The following is a 17,704-nucleotide window of genomic DNA, read 5'->3' on the forward strand; positions in this document are numbered from 1 at the left end:
TCTACTAAAGCTCATTTATTGATTTAATTTCTTCATTTACATAAAGAATACCTATATGAACACTCATATTATTTAAAAATCAATAAAACTCAATACCTAGAACTCCCATTCAGATTTTCTTTTTCTTTCTTTCTTTTTTTTTGCTTTTTTAGGGTCACACTCACAGCATATGGAGGTCCCCAAGCTAGAGGGTCCAGCAGGAGCTACAGCTGCTGGCCTACATCGCAGCCACAGCAACATTGGATCCGAGTTGCGTCTGCGACCTACATAACAGCTCACAACAACACCAGATCCTTAACCCACTAAGTGAGGCCAGGGATCAAACCTGCAACCTCATGGTTCCTAGTTGGATTCATTTCTGCTGTGCCACAATGGCAACTCCCAGATTTCTTTTTGAAATGATATTTTAAAAATTTTATTTCTAATTTTTATTATTTGGCTATGGCATGCAGCAGCTTGATTTGAGACCTCAGTTCCCAGGCCAGCAATTGAACTCAGGCACCAAATCCTAACCACTAGACCACCAGGGATCTCTCTTAAATGATATTTAATAAAGTTTCTATTTTTAAATTCTAGATTCATAGAATTAAGTACAATGAAATATGCTGCTATGCAAATAATATTAATTTTAATATTAAGTAGCAGCAAAACATTTTAAAGATGCATTTATTTCTTGAAATAAAATTTACTGTAGCATGTTCATTCAGCTTGCTTTTTACACTAAACTTTAATAAAGCTTATTACTTAGAGATTTCATGCTGGAGAAAAAATTATCCAAAAACTTACTGGTTTAAAATAATAATAATAATAATCATTTATTATCTTATTGTTTCTGTGAGTCAGGACCTTTGGATTAGCTTAGCCAGGCAGTCCGTAGGGTTCTGTCATGAAAATGTCATCAGAGGCTATTGTCATCTGAAGCCTGGCTAGAACTGAAGATTCAGTTCTGAGGCAGCTCACTCACATGTTGGCAGGGGGTCCCAGGTCTTCTCCATGTGAGCGTCTACATGAGTTGCCTAAGTGTCCTCATTACATGGTGACTGGCTTCCTCCCAAAGCAGGTAACCTCAGAGAATGAGGCAGAGCCCACAATGTTTTATAACCGAGCTTCAAAAGTCACACACCAGTTACTTCCCCAGCATGCTATTGGTCACAGGGGCAGCAGTAATTCAGTGTGAGAGGGGATGACAAGGGCATGAATGCCAGGAGGTGAGGATCACTGGAGGCCAGCCTCTGGTCTCCAATGGTTCACATTACTCCCACATGCAAAGTGCATTCACCCCTTCCCAAAGCCCCTAGAAGTCATCCTACTTACAGCATCAACTCCAAGTCCAGAATATCATCATCTAATTTCCAGGTGAAAATGAAGCACCTCAAATATGATTCCTTAGGTACAACTCTTTGAGTATAGTTCTCAGTCTGAAATATGCGAATTAAAGAGAAAACTTCTGTGACACCCCTCCCCCCCATCCCCCAAACACACACACACACACATGCTGGTCCATAGTAGGAAACAGGTGGCCATTCTCTGATTAGGATTAAAGGCCTGGAGTTAATTCTCTGTGGCTTTTTCCTCTGCCTTCCGGATTCTTACTTCTTCCCTCTGAGTCCTATTCAGTTGCATGTTTTTGAAATTGAGAAACTGCCCATTTTATTTTATTTATTCATTTTAGTCTTTTTGTCTTTTAGGGATGTACCCACAGCATATGGAGGTTCCCAGGCTAGGAGTCCGATTGGAACTGTAGCCACTGGCCTACTCCAGAGACACAGCAATGTCATATCTGAGCAGCATCTGTGACCTATACCACAGCTCACAGCAGTGCTGGATCCTTAACCCAATGAGTGAGGCCAGGGATTGAACCTGCACCTTCATGGACGCTAGTCAGGTTTGCTAACTGCTGAGCCACAACAGGAACTCCTGCCCATTCTTAAGTTGAAGAATTTTCTCAGCCTACTTCCTGCTTGAAGAAATTTTAGGTTCTAAAGGCCTCTTTTCATTTTGTGCTGCCTTGGTTGCTTTTGGTCCAAGCTGGTGATGTTTGGTCAGTATGATCTGTTAGCAACCTTCTGGGTCCCTGATGATTTCCACTGGAGTTTATTCCATAGACAAAAGCCATACCCACAGATCTCCTTGATGTAGTCTTTCAACCTTAGGCTTCTGCTAAGACTACTGAGGGACAACATTCTTAGACATTTTAGAAACCCCATCATCCAACTGCATAGGTCTCTGGGCACTATTTTAAATACTGAAGTCATAGCAAAATATTTCATGGCACTAATTTTAGCTCCACATTTATATCATGTTTTCCTGGTAGTGTCCTGGATTCGATTTTTGCCTGTAAGCCACTTTTTTTTTTGTCTTTTCTAGGGCCACTTCTGGCACATGGAGGTTCCCAGGCTAGGGGTCGAATTGGAGCTGTAGCCACCAGCCTATGCCAGGGCCACAGCAATACGGGATCTGAGCTGCGTCTGTGACCTACACCATAGCTCAGAGCAATGCCAGATCCTTAACCCACTGAGCAAGGCCAGGGATCGAACCCGCAACCTCATGCTGCTAGTCGGATTCGTTAACCACTGCACCATGACGGGAACTCCCTGGAAGCCACTTAACTTTAGCATCATTTGCCATCTAGAGAAGCTAAAAATTATTAAAACTAGGAAGTCCTGGATCATTTATATATGACATTTCTTTATTATTTATTTCATATCACATTTTCAATGTGCAGCAAGAAGAAATTGAGCTGCTCTTTCAACACCTAGCCTAGGAAATGACTCCTTAGGAACACTGTCCAGTTCACTAAATATATTTTTACCATTCCTATCAGCACAGGTGACAGTGTTGCCTAACTTTCTGACACTACATAACAAGGAATCACTTTCCTCCAGTTTCTAACAACATCTTCCTCACTTCTCTTCATGTCCTCATTGACAGCCTCCTCAAAGGCTATCAGACTCCTGCCCACAGTTTTTTTAAAGTTTCTGCTCACCTCCCTAATTCCATTCCCCACCCCCGACACACAAACATATTTTAGGTTTTGTTATGGTAGCACCAAAATTCCAGGAGCCAAAATATGTTAGTTACCTTCTGTAGAACACACTACCCCAAGAATAATGGCTTAAAACAATTCGATGTTTTAAATGTTTTGATATCTCAGAGTTTCTGTAGGCCTGGTGTCCTGCATGGCTCAGCTGGAAAGTCTTGTTTTGGGGCTACTTATGAGGTGCAGTCAAGATTTCAGCTAGAGGAACAGTCATCTGAAGGCTTGGCTGGAGCAAAAGGATCCCATTTCAAGGTAGCTCGCTTCATGGTTAGCAAGTTGGTGCTCACTGTAGGCAGGAGCCCTCCTTTCCTCTCCATAGGTTGGGTTGAGTGTCCTCATCACATGGGGACTGTCTCACTGCAGAGTAAGCAATGCCAGAGAGCAAGGTGGAAGCCACCATGTCTTTTAGAGCTCAGCATCAGTTGTCATACTATGCCCCCTCCGCAGTAGTTTATTGATGTCAGACCACCCATGGCTGAGTGTGGGGAGGACAATGAAAGATGAGAATACCAGGAAGATCACTGGAGGCAACCTGCAGGATCTGGCCATCACAGTATGCGGGGCTGAATTGTGCTCCCTCCAGACTCATTTCCACCCAGAACCTCAGAAAGTGACCACATTTGGAAATCTCTTTAGATGTTAATTAGTTAAGATTAACTAATATTTCTAGTATTAGTATTATTGATACTACTAATAATACTAAGTAATACTAGATTAGCAGACCTTAATTCCAATGGCTAGTATTCTTATAAAAAGGCCACAGACTCCATGTAAAGATGGAGGCAGAAATCTGAGTCATGCAGCTGCAAACCAAGAAGCACCTGGGTTTGCCAGCAACCACCAGAAGTAGGATGAGGCAAGGAAGACTTCTTCCTGAGAGCTTTCAGAGAGACATGGCTTTGATAAGCCTCCATCACTGTGAGAGAATATATCTCCGTTACTTTAAGCCACTCAGTTTTTAGTAATTTCGTTATGGCAGTCCTAGGAAGGTAATACACACATATTCTTTACATTTTAGGTGCTTATTAATATAATTGGTTTCCCACCATACTGATAATCTATTAGTTTACAAAAAGAGGAATCATTCATACAGTGCTCAATTAAGTGAAAGAGCAAAACAAACAACATATGAAACTCTGTGTCATAACCCACTCATTCCAGTCCTGTGTGTGACTATTTCAACATGAATTTGTTAATTACATTTATTAAGCATCTACTAGTTGCAGGATTCCATGCTGGATATGCTGGAAGAATTTTAATTCAAACAGCATGCAGTTCCTATTTATAAATTGATTGTTCTTTTATAGAGGAAATATCAAATAAGCAAAGCACATGAGAATTTTTTTAAAAGAGATAATTATGACTCAAATGGAATGCATAGGACCAGTCATTAAAATAAAGTCCAGATTTCATTAGTTTTGCAAAAGAGAAAATATGCACAACAAAGAAATGTCAGGGTGGATAAATGTAACTTGGAGGGATAAAAACAAAAGAACAAGATCAAGTCAAATTGTCTCCCAGTTGCATGACATAGAGTCCTGTGAACATACCATCAGTCATGCCATTTCCACACCCTAGAGTACCCTCTTTCTGCCTATCTCCACTGACCCTAACCTCTTGACCCAGGTCCTGTTCCCAATCCTCCTTTCTAGATAGCCTCCTATTTCTCTGATTTCCTATTACTCTTACCATCCTCAACATTTACTAAGCCCTTAGCCATGCTGTATACCCTTTAAGTGGTATTTACATCTTTGGGGAGGGGTCACATTTTATGTCTCTCCATCACTTTTTCCCACAGTAGGTACCCAAGATATATGTGTGACTACTGCCGATTCCTACTGGTGATGAATTTTTAATGTTAGTTTTTAATTAAGTTCAGCTAACTATTATTATTTGAATTGGATCATGTCTGTTCTCGACTATGTAACTAACACAATGGAAACTTGCTTAAATAACCCTCTGTGTAAATTTTTTTATTTTTTTTGTCTTTTTGCCATTTCTTGGGCAGCTCCCGCGGCATATGGAGGTTCCCAGGCTAGGGATCTAATCGGAGCTGTAGCCATCAGCCTACGCCAGAGCCACAGCAACACGGGATCCGAGCTGAGTCTGCGACCTACACCACAGCTCACGGCAACGCCGGATCGTCAACCCACTGAGCAAGGCCAGGGACTGAACCCGCAACCTCATGGTTCCTAGTCGGATTCGTTAACCACTGCACCACGACAGGAACTCCTGTAAATTTTTTTAAATTGACTGTCTTCCTGAGATATCTCCCCACCAAAATCTTTGCCCTCCTTACATAACTCTCTCCCATGAACCAAAGCAGCAAGTGAGAACAAGGCTACAATTAGGTGTAAACTAACAATCTGAGAAAGACATATGAATTCTCCTCCTTTCTGAGACAATGTGGGAAATAGCAGCAATGATGGGAGAAAGAAAAATATACACTTTTGTAAGTGGGAATAGTACATATTTTTTTAGGGCTGAAAATATGAGAGCATATTTGCTTTCAGAGATGTGTCTTTTCTTTCTTATGCCTAACAATCAAAACTATGACCAGTAAGGCCCTCTTATCAAGTTCTACTTGTGACTTATTCATTCAAGAAACAATGGATGCCTTCAGTGTTAGGGCTGGAAATAAAACCAAAACTTCAGTCTAATGGTAAAGGTGAGTGAGAAAGCTGCTTCCTCAGGTGAAGAGGAAAGGATTATTCAAATCTCTAAAGTGGTGTCTTACTTTTTTATTTTTTGGCCACACCAACATGGAAGTTCCCAGGCCAGGGATTGAACCCAAACCTCAGAAGTGACCCAAGTCACAGTGGGAACTCCAATGGTGTCTAATTTAGAAGGGATTATACAACCTTAGGGTGATTCCTGTTTAGAAACTTGCCTTCAAAGACTGAAAAGAAAAAGTAATCAATTTAAAAAGAAAAATCTTCGCACATTTTGTGGATAATATTAGAGTGAGATGCTGCATGTGTCTCCCTAGGTTATAGTGCATTAATTTGAAATCTATCCAAGCCTAACTCTTGATTTCTGTCTCAGCTACCACCACCTACCCCTGCCAGCGTATAAGGGCTCTTCCTACAATCTTCCTCCATCTCAGTAAACATCATCATTTACCAAGTCAGACCAAACCTTAAGGTTTTCCCTAATTCACCTCTTTTTCTCAATCCTATATTCTTTCATCAGCAAGTACATTCAATTCTCCTTCAAAAAAAATGTTCCCAAACCAATCACTTCTCATTTCCTCCCCTGCTATCACTGCATTCCAAGCCACCTTCATCTCTGGCCAGAGGATAACAATAGCTTCTTAACCAGACTGTCTGCTTCCATTCAGAACCTTCACTTTGTTCTATACAAAGAGTCAAAGTGACTCTTTAAATAAAAAACAATAGCTTCTTAACCGGACTGTCTGCTTCCATTCAGAACCTTCACTTTGTTCTATACAAAGAGTCAAAGTGACTCTTTAAATAAAAAATCAGATCGTGTCATTTCTATAATCTTATCTCTTTCATAGCTTCAGCATTTACAATAAAATCAAAAACCTCCACCATGGTCTTCCAGGTTCCATATGACCTGAGCCCTGGCCCCCTCTCCCACCTCATTTACTCATTACTTGTGCTCTGGTTCACTGTACTTCAGCCCTGCTGGCCTCCTGGGTGGTCCTCCTGATATGTCAGGGACATTCCCATTGTCAGGTTTCTGTACATACTGTTCTTTGCCCTCAGAAGAGGATGCTGCTCCCTGAACACAGTCTGGTCCCTACTCACATGTCACTTCCTCCGTGAGGCCATCCCCAAAAACCTTATCCACAATGGCACCCTTGTCACGCTGCCTGCTTTTCCTTCAACAGCTCTTTCCTTCAATGGCACTGGTCTCCACCTGGCATTACCTAATGGAAGAGATACTTGACTAAAAAGGGCTGGGAGTTCAGAAAGAGGACAATGGAAGATCATTCCAAGAAGACAGGTGAAGTATGCCATGCAACAGAGAGAAAGTCCTCAGCGCCCACAGAACTCTGAAAGCATCTGGCCAAATCTTTGCATGAGGTTGGGGATGAAAAAGCCATTTAGCACCAGTTCACCGAGGGCCTTATATGCCCTATAGAGAAGTTGGGTTGGAGACGATAAGGAAAATCAATTACTCTTGACAAAGGATCTCAACAAAGAGCTAGTTAATGAAAATGTGTTAATAACTTCTTGTAACCCCCAAACTGATATCAACTATGTCTCTCCTGATTTTCAGCAGGGTTCAAGGAGACAGATGTGACTCAAGTGTGTGCCCGCAGAGAAGAGGCTGTCCCCACAGGTCATTTGTGTAGCACCTCTGCACTTACTGAGTTTATATCCACATCGGTTTTCAGAGTCATTTATAGGAGTATCAGTTACTAATTTGACCAATTCCAATACCACAGAATTATTATCCTAAATTCAGCCTTCTTTTTGTGATTGTAATACATAAGACAGTTATAAAATTAGCCTAATTCTGCTCAATCAACATTTGATTCTTTACTACAGGATAGACATGGGCGAGGTGCCAGAAGAAAAGAAAATATTCAAAATGAATGAAATGTGGTTCCTGTAGTGATGGCAAGCAGTATAAATGACCAGTTATATGACCTAAAAAAACAAAAACAAAAACAAAAAAACCTAAAAAAAAAAAAAAGTAAAATGTAAGCAGCAGCACTCAGAGTGGGATGCAACACTTTCTGCCTTTGAAAACCACATAGGAAATAACTGGCCCAGGAGTGTGGCTGGACCACATAGGGGCCACACCCTAGGAGAGCCTGAACACAAGACTCAGGCTTCTGGACTTTGTTCTGCAGTTTAGAGGAATCGCTGCCACTTAAAAAAAAAAAAATCTGGTTACTGGAAGGGATCCCAGGAAAATGGAGTTTGTTTTGCTTATCAGTTTACAAAAACATGTGATTCGGGATACATGACATGAAGAGGACCTTCAACATTTAAATTTTCTCTCCAAGGAGTTTATTAAATTATTTTAGGAAAGTGACTAGGAAATGTATGTTTATCTCAGTTCCCTCATCCCTTTTCATTTGCAATATTTTTAAGACTTATGGCATTGTTTGCTCTTGAAGGATAATCCTAAACATGCCCAGTATTTCAATGCAAAGAGGGTCAGAGGAGCAATTTCTTTGGGCCCTGAGTATCCACATATAAATTCACTTGGGTGATCAAACAAAAAAATAACAAGAGGGTGAATGTTTTTCAGCCAATTGTTGGTTATGTAACACTTTGTTAGCCAGTAGGTGTTATTTGGGTTCTTCCCAGTTTTATCTCTTTCCCTTTAGCAGGTCACTTGAGGAATCATGCTGTTGATTAGGAAAAATGCTAATCATGATGTAGAAAAAATAGTTTAATAGTTCATTAGCAAGCCTGGAAAATTAACCTTTTGGGGGAGAGTAAATTAATATGTAGAGTAACGTATTGAGGTGTTTACTTTCCACCTCACTGGTAATGCCTGGTCCTATTCTAGATTATCAGGAAAGACATTTTAGACTCAAAGGATTATTGAACACTCATGCAGGCAGTTTGTAATCTGAAGGAAAACACAGTATAATTACATTTTCTAATTGGCCAAATCATTGTCATTCTTTTCAGTTAATTTCTTTATTTTATTTTCCCATGACTTTTCCAATTCTCATAAGCTTGTAAATGGGTTGCACATGGCTAATTAAAGCCTCCATGCTCAAAATCTATTCATAAGAGTATGTAAATGTTTGATGAGCCACTTACTTCTAGTATGAACACAGGAAAAAAGATTCCTCATAGAAAAGCTCACTATGGAAAAAAAGCCCTCAAGTGGTCATGCTTCTTTCTTTTTCCTTTTTCCATTTTTGTTTCATTTTAAATTTTTTTTAAAAAATTTTGTGGCTATGCCCACAGAATGAAGAAGTTCCCAGGCCAGGGATCAAACTCTACCCACAGCAGCGACATGAGCCACAGCAGTGACAATACTGGATCCTTAACCCACTGGGACACTAGGGAACTCCCTTGTTTCATCTTAAATAGATGAGCTGTCATTTCCCTTTTATACATAGCTTCCCTAACTTCTGTTGAATTTTATTATGGTTAAACACAAACGGGTAATATTATCTCTTACACTTTACTGAAGAGGCTCTTGGGAAATTGAATTACTAGCATTAAACCATATTTGGTTAAAAAATTTAAAATATTAATTAGTGATGATAAGACTCATAAAGACCAACGGCATTTCATGGGAGGACCTGAAAGTGATAACAGCTTCTTTACTCATCAAATATTTGAAAGATACCAAAAGAAGGATTCACCCAGAAAAAGCATCCCAATCCTTATAATTTTTTAAATTTAAGAATCCTGAGTAATTACCTTAATTTTGCATTAAAATATTTCCAAGAATAATGAACATAGAATTATAAAATCAAAGAAGAGTAAAATCAAATCCAAATTGTTCTAAACGTGAGACTTCTATTTAGGTTCACAGAACACTGCCTCAGTTGCTATGACTGAAGATTTTGCATTACAACTCTTCACACAGTTGAGGATCTTTGTGCTCAATCAAAAAGGAATTAGGTCAGATTTAAGCACAACTTAAAAAAAAAAAAAGAAGAAGCAGCCTAAAAAATCTAATAATTTCTGTTTGTCCTTTCTGTTGTCTCTGTGTCACTTTAAAATAAAAAATTATTTGGATTCAGTATTTATTAACTGTCTTATCCTTGTTATGCCCATGCCAGGCGAAAGGGCAAACCCTCTGATGGGTATCAGTAGTTAAGATTCCCTCCTTCCTCCTATTTTTATGAAAACAACTTATTTTTCTAAATGATGAATTTCCTAAGGGAAGCCAGTGAAATGAGAAGCAGAACAGCCATTTCATTCTTCATGCAAATTACAGCTCAGAGTCAAGGATGAAGAGAAGGACAAGCAAATGGTCATTATTAAAATACCTTTTGAGGTGATATCTGTACAATCAACAAGTCAGGGAGGCCTAGGGTGCCTCCCAGACAGTGCATCTGACTCAGCTGCCTCAAGCCTCTAAGGAAATTTGTTTCTACCTTCTCCTACCCAGTATAATTTAGGCAGCATATTTTTCAATCCACTGTATATTGTTTAATCCTTGGCATTTGAGTAATTGTAACCCTAAGTAAATGCTACCAAATAATTAAATCTCCCTGTATACTATTTAGGGGTAAGGTCAAAATAAAGGGTATCAAAATATAAAAATCAGAGTGATGCAGTTTGCTGTGCTCCCTAGAATAGAAGATTCCTGAATGATAACCTTGTAACCAAGAGAGATTTCTAACAGATCTCTCAAGGGAACACTAGCCTCTTTCAGGATATGCATTTATTTCTCTCCAATTAAAAATAAATACAACAAAAGGAAGTAGGATAAACTTACTCCCCAGTAGGCTTACAATTCAGAGGTGGAAGAAGACAAGGTCAGAAGAGCCTTGGGTACTATTTTGGAAGAAAGAGAAACAGAGCCTACATAACCACCCTTCCATGACCTGTGGTTTGAGAAACACAGCTCTGAACAGTTCCCACACACCAGCTGTTTTTCTGCATCACCATCATTGAGGACAGGAAGTGGAATGGCACATAGAATGCAGTTTATAGGATCTGTTCTCTCAGAAAGTGAAACAGGATCTCCAGGCTATTAAATTCACTTCAGGGCAGCATCTGAACTCACTTGTTAAAAGGAACTGTCTGCCTAGGAAGAAAAGCTTTCATTTGTGACAACTGAAGAGTTTTGAGAAGTATTGTGTAAATACTTACACAGTAACTGGGTTTAAACAAAACTATATTGAAAATTTAGAGACATTTCAATATATTTTATTCTCATAACAGGACTGCAAAGTGATCTAAAAAAAAAAAACCTACAACCACATAAAGATCAAAGGTTCAATTTTTTCTAGGGGCCGTGGAAGAAATGGCATCAGAAATGTATCTAATTCCAGCCATGGGAAGAATAAAAACCCATCAAAGTTGGTCCATAGACCTGCCTTTGCCAACTGCACCTAATCCTAGAACTAAACTAATGCTTAAAAGTAAAGATGAAAAAATGTATAATTTCAGTTTCAGTAAAAAAGTGTCTAGAGAGGGTGTGGAGAAAAAGGAATACTCCTACACTGTTGGTGGGAATGTAAACTGGTACAGCCACTATGGAGAACAGAAGTTCCTGAAAAAAACTAAAAACAGAACTACCATATGATCTTGCAATCCCACTCCTGAGCAAATACCCAGAGAAAACCATAATTTGAAAACATACATGCACCCCAATGTTCATAGCAGCAATACTTACACCAGCCAAGACATGGATACATCCTAAATGTCCATTGACTGAGGAATGGTTAAGGAAGATGTGGCATATTTATACACTAGAATAGTACTTAGCCATAAAAAAGAATGAAATAATGCCATTTGTAGCAACAGGGATAGATCTATAGATTGTCATACTAAGTGAAGTAAGCCAGACAGAAAAAGACAAATGTCATATGATATCAATTATATGTAGAATCTAGAAAGAAATTATACAAATGGACTTGTACACAAAATAGAAATAGACCCACAGATCTAGAAGACAAACTTATGGTTACTGAAGGGGAAAGAGGAGAGGGAAGAATAAATTAGGAGTTTGGGATTAACATATACACACTACTATATATAAAATAGATAATCAACAAGGACCTACTATTTATCACAGGGAACTATATGCAATATTTTGCAGTAACCTATAAGGGAAAAGAATCTGAAGAAAATAGGTGTATATGTACGTATAACTGACTCACTTGACTGTACTCCTGAAACAGAATATTGTAAATGAACTATACCTCAATATAAATGAATGAATGAATGAATGAAGGTGTTTCTCTAATTTGGATATTCTATGACTCTTGAATTAAAATTTTTATAGCAAAAGTCTTTGCTCTGCCAGTGCAAATTAATTGAGGATCTTGCAAAATCCATGTGAAAATTAGCACACTTTTTTTCCTGGCATTATTTATAGCTGTCTACTGGTTCCTAAAAGGATCCAAAGCCTAAGAACCTGTTTGCTAAGGGTTCAGCTGCCACAGCTTCTGAGACTCATTATCATCTCTGTCTCATGCGTGAGTCCTTTGCAATGAAAATTCAAGCTTCCATTCTGAGCCTGCTGATCTCATGTTAGAAAAGAATCTAAGAAGATATATTGAAAAATGATCAGAAAAGTTATCTATGGTTCCAAACTAACAGTTCCTTTTGCATTCTTGGAAGCAATTTCTTTTTTCTTTTTCTTTTTTTTTTTTTTTTTTGCTTTCTAGGGCTGTACCCGCAGTGTATGGAAGTTCCCAGGTGAGGGGTTGAATTGGAGCTGAAGCCGCCAGCCTAGGCCAGAACCACAGCAACAGATCCGAGCCACAAGCCACGTCTGCAACCTATACCACAGCTCCAGGCAACACCAAATCCTTAACCCACTGAGTTAGGCCAGGAACTGAACCTGCAACCTCATGGATACGAGTCAGGTTTGTTATTGCTGAGCCACAACAGGAACTCCCTCTTGAAAATAATTTGAAGGTTCTCTGAAGCCTTTAGTTATTCTGTCATTATTTAGATGAATTAAGAGAAATAAATATTCTCAGGTCCTCGGGGTACAGTTTACATATTTTCTGTGCCATAGGCTTGCTCTCCTTAGCCATTCTGTGTCTCGTCTATGAAGATAGGTCAATTCTTCAAATTACCACTAGAGGGCACAAAAGTACAAGATTTGCCTCGAGTTGACCCTTAAGCAGTTTTGCAATTCTTTTTGTATCTAATCCATTCTCCAATCAGATATTACAAAACATTTCAGCTTTTAGATCTACAACTATTCAATATTTACCTTATCATATGATTTTCTTTGTTGCTGATATATTCTGAATAAGATCAAAACCAAAAATTATGTTTCTATTCCTACCATTATAAAAATGTATTTTAATATATTAATTTATTCCTATAACCTTTTATATTTTAACGTTATCCATCCAAATCTACAATTTTACATTTTCATAAGAAGATTATTTATTTTGAAACATACATGAATGTATGACTATCACCAAAATATATCCAGCCACTTTTTTTTTTTCATGATGAAAAGAGAAAATGTCAAGGTGATATAGGAAAGTATGATGAATTGAGATGCACAAAAGAAACTAGTTTTGGTTTCTTACCTCCTTTGCTATCTAAATGCCACTGTACCCTCACTTTACAGAATGGTATGTTTCTGGTCAGCTTTAAAATAAAACTTCATATTTAGAGTAATTTTTAAATTACATGAAAATCTCTTGAAAATGGCATCATACTGGCAACTTTTTAGGATAAATTTTTATGAACACTTTAGTATTAAAATTACACAAAATAATGCAGAAACTCTTAAATACACTTCAAAAGAAAGTTATAACTAATAAACACAACAGTATTCAAAATGACTCCCAAGTTATAAAAACTATTCTGCTTCCATAGAACAAATTATTCCCTGAGCAAAAGGCTTCTTAATGAGTCACTTGTTCCACATCTTTTTTCTATTATACTTAGAATTAATCTTCTAACACACATGATCACATTAGCTGGATGCTAAAGGCTGGATATTTTCTCATTTCATTTATATCAAGCTGGAACTCTTTTTGATCATTAAAGGACCTCTGTGGTGTGATCTCCTTTGGGTCTCTTTTTTCATGGTTTCTCCATTCAAACTTGATGCTCTCTTCCCCTAGGATTGGGTAAGAATCCCTTTATGTTGTCTTTCCATACTATTTAACAAGTAAAAATAATTTTCTCTTTATAGCAGTTCTTTTCTTCTCTTCTCTTCTCTTTTCTTTCTTTCCTTTCCTTTCCTTTCCTTTCCTTTCTTTTTTCCTGATAGGGGAGTGAAACCTATAGACATTTAACGGTTTTAAAAAAAATGTTTGCTGAGTTGGCAGTAAACAAAATGAGGGAACATCTCACCTGATTTTGCTTACCACATGAGTGGCCACTATACAAAATGCTTTCCATATATACTCTGGTATAATCTTACCCCTAGTTCTGAAGGGTGTGTGTGTATGAGCTTCATGCTATACATGAAGAAATTGAATGTTAGAGATGGGCAGGGACTCCCCAGAAATCACTGGACATGAGATTTCAAAGTTCACGCATCTAAATTATTCTGGCCTAATGTTTACCACCCACTCATTTAAATTCAGCTGTGGCTTTTGCTCTAAAGGAGAACCATGAGAGTACAGTAAGGTCTGTCCTTGGAGGTACAGCTCGAATCTTACTACCTTCCTTCCTTCCAGGCAGAAATGTTACCTCCTCCATGATCCTGATACACTTTTGGGTTTCAGGATGTTGGTTATTTGTGTATTTATACCCCCCAGCCGAGTGGGGCTTCCCAGAAGCTGGAGAAACTGTGTTTTACATTTTAGCCTTTTAATCACTCTATAGAATGATCACATCAAAGGGGATCTGTCGGTGAGGACTGTCCCATCTACCAATTGTCCTCTGAGAAAAGAGGGCTTATTCTACGTCTTAGGCTTTAACTTTCTCCTGAGGTATTCTTTTTTGAAGTTTGTAAATTTACTTTCTTTTTTTTAAATTTTATTTTATTTTATTTTATTTTTTATTTTTATTTTCCCACTGAACAGCAAGGGGGTCAGGTTAAATTTACTTTCTAAAAAAAGCTATTTCTTATGAATGTATTAAGTGAATTTTTGTCCTTTTAAAATATCTAGACATTCGTATCCATTTTTCAGATTCCATACCAAAAAAAAAAAAAGATAAAAATTACCTTTTTAGAACAGAAACAGACTCACAGACTTTGAAAAACTTATGGTTACCAAATGGGACAGGTGGTTGGGGGAGGCATGGGCTAGGGATATATGGAATGATTGGCCAATGGGGACCTGCTGTATGGCACTGAGAACTCTACCCAATATCCTGTGATAATCTAAATGTGAAATGAATTCAAAAGAGAATGGGTGTGTGTACATGTATAACTAAATCACTTTGTGGTACAACAGAAATTATCACAAATTTGTAAATCAACTATACTTCAATAAAACTTTTAAACAGTGAATAAAAAAAGCATTAAAAAATAAAAATAAAAATATCTGGACAGTATTAGTTGTAAACACTGTGAGTGTGAATGTATCTTCAGTATCACTTAAAAGCTATTTATAACATAGCCCCTTAATATTCAAAAAGACAGCTATCTAAAGGGTTGGTCTCTCCTCCAAAGGAGGCAACTGCTCTTTCACAGCGACGGTCATCGCCCTCCAGCAGCCTCTCACTTCTAGATCTGAGACTCTGCTCCATCCCTGCTGTGAGTCTCCATTTCTGGAAACAAGGTGGCACTAAGCTGCTTATGTGAGCCCACCTGCCCACCCTCCTCCAAAGCACCCACGATCCAGTGGGAAAGGTGCCTCTCCCTTTCCAAAGTGCCACACAGAACATCATACGCCCATCTCTGAACTGGCTCCAGCTAAGGTTTTACAAATACAATGGTGTTACAGTAAAATGAACTCCTCCTTATGCAAGCCTTAAAGACTTTTCCCTTGAGTTTCACTAAAAAGCAGCTCAGATTTGTATTGATTCTGCATGTTGAGGAGTTAGTATTATAAATAAGGGATGAAGTGTTGGTGACGAACATAAAAAGATCACAGCAAATGATTTACTAAACAGCAGAATCAGGTGAGATGTTCACTCATTTTGTTGGCTGCTGCCAACTCAGTTTTTAAAACCATTAAATGTCCATAGGTTTTGCTCCCCTCAGAAAAAAAGAAAAAAAAATAAAGGGTGTGTGTGGGGGGGGACAACTACTACAAGGAGATCAAAGATAAAATTAAGCTTCTTGGGAGCCAGAGCCAATCTTCCGTTTCCTTGTTTTTTGCACAGTGCCTGATTCACAATAGATGCTGAATTAATATTTAGCTACTTGAAAATGTATTTGCTTTCACTTTAAAAGTCTATATCTTGTTTGTAAAACAGAAAAGCTATTTCAGAATTGGTGACCTTTCCCACATCTATCCATCTTGCTCTTATTATGGCAAAATCTTTCCATGGGCATTTTAAAGACATTGCTCAGTTTTCTTTCTGTCTTTCATCTGAAGGTTAACTTACCGTTTTTTTTTTTTTTTTAATAGGAAAAAAAAAAAAAACAGTCCCTTTGAAAATGATAATCTCTTCAGAAGGCAAACTGCAATTTGGTTTCACACTAAAATCCAGTTACAACATGAGAAAAAAGGAAGCCAAAACTTGGAGTGAGCTTACTGAAAAGTCTTCTAGTGGAGAGGAAACACTCCATGAGGTTTCCTGCAATTCAGGAGGATAATTCTGCCTTTGACTACTATTATTTCTCTCACTTGTGCACTCATCTTCAACCTTAGAGATGGAGAGGTAGAAAAAGCTAGACTGGAGAGCACAAAGCACCTATGACCTTTCCAATTCTCCTTTTATGTTTAGGAAGGGGCAGGGAACTATCTTCTATCTAGAAATATAAGATTCATAGAGATCCTTGCATGCTTTCCTGGTTTTAAGATACAGAAGGTAAGTCAAGAGGAGTCACATTGCTGCAGGTCACAGAGTTCTGGGCAGGTTCCACCACTGCGTTCACATCTCCCCATCTCCGTGCTAATGTTTGTCAGTTCCACACATTCTTTCATTCACAAATTGTACCTGGATTTTTTTTTTTTTTAACAGAACAGGCATGTTTAGTTCTTTTTTAAAAAACTGCTTCAGGAGTGTTAATTAATATTTTTCTCATCCATCATAAAAATAACTCAGTAGAAACTTGCTATTCTCTCCATGAATTAACCATACATTATGGAAACCCCATGGCATGGTCCAGGAAGGTAACAATTTCTAAATCTACACACAGTTCTTAAATGGAAATGAATAACTGAGTGAGAGTGACACGTGCAAACATGCCGGTGTCTGGACAGTTGGTGACCACATGCATGAAAACCACAGTGGTCTGAAGTGAAGACATAGGTACCTGAGGACGGCTGGTTTTTGGATTATGGAGCTTTAACCTCTTTCAGGATAAAAATGTTTCTTTTAAATAATTAGTACTGGAAAATCTTCCTTATGCTATGTCTACATACTTCCTGGTCTTGATACGCATCCTGGGTCAAACACAATCTCCCTTAGACCAAAGATCTTGCAGTTTTTCTAGGTCCATATGAAAGTATAGCAAACATGATACATGCCTACCAACCCCCAGACACAATCTGCAAACATTAGAAAAACAGAATCTCCAATAAAACTGATTTTGGTGACATTTACATCTTTCTTCTAAAAGTAAAATGTACCAGAAAGAATAAATTAGATATTTATTAGATGGATACTAAACCAATCAGGATTTTAGTTTTCAATACAGTAGCTGGCACATAGCCAATCACTGTTTATTAAATAACTGAGGGAGGCCAGTTAGACACACTGTTCCATATGATGATGCTTTGATGAAAAAGGAAATTAAAACTTAAACCTGGAGGAAATATATTTACTCGTTGATAGATATTTTTTGATATATGCTTTTAAATGACAGCTTAGGCAATTATGTTATAAATGCCTTGAATACATTTCCCAAAGTTCTTAACCCTCAGTTTCTTGCACAGGCTGACCCAGAAGGTGCTTCATGCATGTTTGCTGAATAAATGGAGAGAAGAATGAGTGAGGC

The 17,704-nt window shown here is 38.2% G+C and overlaps 1 protein-coding gene and 1 long non-coding RNA gene across 3 annotated transcripts in view; one reads left to right on the top strand and one right to left on the bottom strand.

The window, feature by feature from the left end:
- LOC125115624 (uncharacterized) overlaps positions 1-8,886 on the top strand; it is a 29,126-nt gene extending 20,240 nt beyond the window's left edge. The window contains exons 2-3 of the long non-coding RNA XR_007132151.1: positions 6,897-7,012; positions 7,289-8,886. This is a non-coding gene — a long non-coding RNA (uncharacterized LOC125115624). The remainder of the gene's footprint in view (positions 1-6,896; positions 7,013-7,288) is intronic.
- Positions 1-17,704, bottom strand: part of PRKG1 (protein kinase cGMP-dependent 1) — a 1,143,802-nt gene that overhangs the window by 70,046 nt on the left and 1,056,052 nt on the right. The gene's annotated exons all lie outside the window — the stretch shown is intronic.

This window comes from Phacochoerus africanus, chromosome 15 (genome assembly GCF_016906955.1).
Source record: "Phacochoerus africanus isolate WHEZ1 chromosome 15, ROS_Pafr_v1, whole genome shotgun sequence".
Classification (NCBI taxonomy): Eukaryota; Metazoa; Chordata; class Mammalia; order Artiodactyla; family Suidae; genus Phacochoerus; species Phacochoerus africanus.